Source organism: Echinops telfairi, unplaced genomic scaffold (assembly GCF_000313985.2).
Source record: "Echinops telfairi isolate 266 unplaced genomic scaffold, ASM31398v2 ScPeMD7_655;HRSCAF=1070, whole genome shotgun sequence".
Classification (NCBI taxonomy): domain Eukaryota; kingdom Metazoa; phylum Chordata; class Mammalia; order Afrosoricida; family Tenrecidae; genus Echinops; species Echinops telfairi.
The window spans coordinates 30,002,120-30,005,959 of NW_022104553.1; the positions used below are offsets into that span (position 1 = coordinate 30,002,120).

Genomic DNA, 3,840 nt, shown 5'->3' on the forward strand with positions numbered 1-3,840 from the left:
GGGAGGGGGAAAATGAGGAGCTGATACCAAGGGCTCAAGTAGAAAGAAAATGTTTTGAGAATGATGATGGCAACAAATGTATAAATGTTCTTGACCCAATCGATGGATGTATGGATTGTGATAAAAGTTGTATGAGCCCCCATAAAAAGAAAAAAAAAGTTACATTCTCAGAAACCCACAGGGCATCAATATTCGTCAGCGTTGACTCAATAGCAGTGAGTTAGAATCCCACTTAGGGATGAGTTCTCTTTGTCCCATTCATGAAGCAGGATTAGGGTAGGGAGTCTTTTTGAAATAACTGACGAACTTAATTGCTATTAAGTTGATTACAACTCATTGTGGCCCTATAAGACAGGGCAGAACTACTCCTGTGAGTTTTTGAGACGAACTCTGTGATAATTAGGTAATCTTATGTCAAGTTGAAGATATATAAAAGTATAGGGGTGGTATTCAACCTGCCAATCAGGTCACTGCCTAATGGTGTCTCCTTATGGGTGTGGCCTTCTCATAAGGAAGGTCCTGGGAACCTCTCTCTCTCTCTGCCTTTCCCCTCCTGCTTGCTAGCAACCCTCAGACCTGCCGGAGCCCTGAGATGTTTCAATCAACCTTGAATCCACTGGCCTGTGATCTTCCTGCGTTCTGCATTGTTGCCTGTGACTGTGAGTCTGAAGAGGGACTTGTGGACCTGACTCAAATGTATGGACTTGAGTTAGACTGGGTTGGGATGATTTCTTTATAATTATTCCTTGATATAGAGCTCTTTCTTACACTTATATGGGTGTCTTTGGGTTTGTTTCTCTAGTCGACCGGGATAACACATTTTGGTACCTAAGGAGTGGGGCACTCAAGAAACAAGTCATGAAAATGAAAGTGGGGGCTGGTCTGACCTCTGCCTTATGGCACCTTTCCCCCCTGTGACTAGCTGGAAGTTATTCCTAACTGAAACTGCACACATGAAGGTGATGGGTGTCAAATGGCAACTCAGGGGGCAAACAGGCCCCTTGAACTTCCCTGAGGCCATGCTGCTTAGTCAAGAGGGCTGGCAGAAGGCCTGGCCCTGGCTGAATGCTGGCAGAAGCTTAAAGCCATATTGCATAATAATAGGAGACTTTGGCTAAGAAAGGATTGGATCTGACTGTTCTAAGAATTGTGTTCAGGAGCTGGCTCTGGTAGGATTGTACTGGTTTCTTCTACCTGTTGTTATTCACAGGATGTGTGATAGAAATGATTATTTGGAAGTATGAATAGAGAGAATTTCTCAGCCCACTGCCTTCAGAAATTAAATTGGCTCTATGAAATGGGTATAGGAAATGCCTGCAAACAATCCTTAGGAAAGGTAACCCCACCCAGTGCCTTAAGTCCTCAGGACATTTGCATTTGAAAAGATCACTAGAGCTATTGCCAGAGCAAAGGGGGGGGGGAAGAATCTACATTGGCTTTTTAAATTTTCAGCACGTGGTTTTCTCCTGAAGCTGGAGAAATCTGGAAGGAACGCTGCTCTCTAGGATTGATTGTTAAAGGGAGCCTTCAGACAGCCTCCAATGCCCACTGGCGGGGACAGAACAGGGATTTCTGCCCTGCCTGCTAAGGGGATGAACAAAGGACGCTCCGGAACAGTGATGGACCAAGGATTCCGAGAGAACTGGCTGGGTGAACCACACCTTGAAGCGAGGCCCCAGTCACATTCTGGCACGGGACTGTACTCGAAGCTAATTCTGTGACATGCTGACCCAAAGCAGCCACACAGATAGACCTGAATGAAAGAATGTATGAGCTCCAAGGACGAACGGAGTAACTAATTGGAGAGTCACTTGACCATCTGCAGAGCACCAACGCCCTCCCCTTTGAAATGCCGTATGGAAACTGGAAGCATTCCCCTCGACAATATCCTCATCTCAACTCACGATGGGAGGCCCGCTTCGCCCCCAGAGCAAAGCGTATCTCAACTATGCCTAAGATGTCCTTCTGAACTCACAAGAGGGACCCGATTCATTTCTTTTGAGGTGGCTTTATGCTGGTGGTTTAACTCTTTGCTGCTGGGTGTGTATGTGTGTGTGAGCTTTATCTCTGGACCCTAGCAAACCACACAGGTTCAGAGCTTGCTAGTTCCCCCATAGACAACAGCCTGGGAACCAAACTTCACACCTGCTAGGTTACCACCTGGATCCATCCACGTGCTGAAGGCAAGTGGAAGAAATGCAACAATAGACAGGTGGGTTGAATATGGCCACCAGCACTCGTGGACCTGGTTCACAGGAGCTAGAGAAGAGGCAGGTTCGCTGGTTTGTAGTTGATAGAGTTGTGAAGAACCTGAGCCTCTGGTGTGACCTAGCCCAAGAGGCCTAGGGCTGTTGAGAATTTGTGAAAGAGCCCATGGTTGAAAGGCAAGGCAGCCAATGGGCACCTGTTGAGGCTAAGTGAGGGAGCCCACACTGAGTTGACCCAAACCCAACCGGATGAAGACGATTGTTGAGCCTGTGAATTGGCGCATATTGCTGCTGACCTTAGGGAAGGCCTACCCTGATTTGACTTTGCTTATGAATGCAAGTTCACACGGTTCCAACTGCAATGAAGACTCTTGACATATATACACACACATATATATATGTATGTATACATACATAAACATATATGTATGTATACATATATGTGTATGTATATATATATAGTGTATACTCATGTATAAGCTGAGTTTTTCAGCACACTTTTAATGCAGTTTTTGTGGTAAAAGTAGGTGCCTCGGCTGATATTCGGATCGGCTTATACTGGAGTCTATATGGTACTTGTCTCCTTGGAGCTCTGGGCTGATGGAAACGGGCAGTTTAGACATTAGAAACCCAAAAGGCGGGGAGAAAAAGGTATGGAATGTCTGGTTAACAAGTTTTCATATGTGGGGGGAGGTGTTAATAGGATTATAGGATTAAGGTGTGGGTGTTCCCATAGCTGCAATGGTCAGGCATAGAATATCTTTGTTCACTTATAGAATGTAAGATTTAAATGGGGATGGGCATTTGCTGTTGTCTGTGTGTTCGTTTTCTCCTGTTAGTCACGATTTTATGTTTGCTTTGTCTTAGAATTATGTATGGTTCAATAGTTGCGTGAAGGTGTCAAGTGGACCAGGAGTGGTCTGTGGTACATCATTTTATGTCAAGTTGAGGATATATGAAAGTGAATGAGGTCGTATACACGCTGTCCATCAGGGCATGGCTCAATGGTGCCTCCTTGTGGGCATGGCCTTCTCAGAAGGAGGGCCCTGAGAACCATCCCCTCTCTGCCTTTTCCCTCCTGCTTGCTGGTGACCCCGAGAGCTGCTGGGGTCGTTCTCTGTCTACAGACTGCGGATTCCTGTGGCTTTCCATCACTGCATGTGGCTGCATGAGCCTCAAGTCAACTTGTGGACTTGAGTTGAACTGGGCTAGGAGGCTTTCTTGATATCTAATTACTCCTCGACATAAAGCTCTTTCTTACACATATGTGAGAGTTACTGGATTTGTTTCTATAGTCAACCTGGCCTAGCACAAACTCTACGGGCATAGCTCACGGTTTTGAACTGCTGACCTTGGTGGCCCCAACACCAAACCACTACACCCCCAGGGCTCCTTCTTTGGAGGCAAAGAGATAAAACAAACAAGCTAGGAAGCAAAGATGTGTGGTTTGAGGTGGGTCCAGCCCCCCTGCCCCCACCCCCCACCATGGGTTCGATAGGCACAATTGTACGGTTGAGATATATATATATATATATTATAATACAGTTATAGAGAGCATGAGAGATAGAAGACAGAGTCAAATAATGGAGTCAGACACATTTCATAGTAACATACTTACCTCCTGGATGGCCAT

The 3,840-nt window shown here is 45.8% G+C and overlaps 1 pseudogene; it reads right to left on the minus strand.

The window, feature by feature from the left end:
* Positions 1–3,840, minus strand: part of LOC101649423 — an 18,369-nt pseudogene extending 14,529 nt beyond the window's left edge.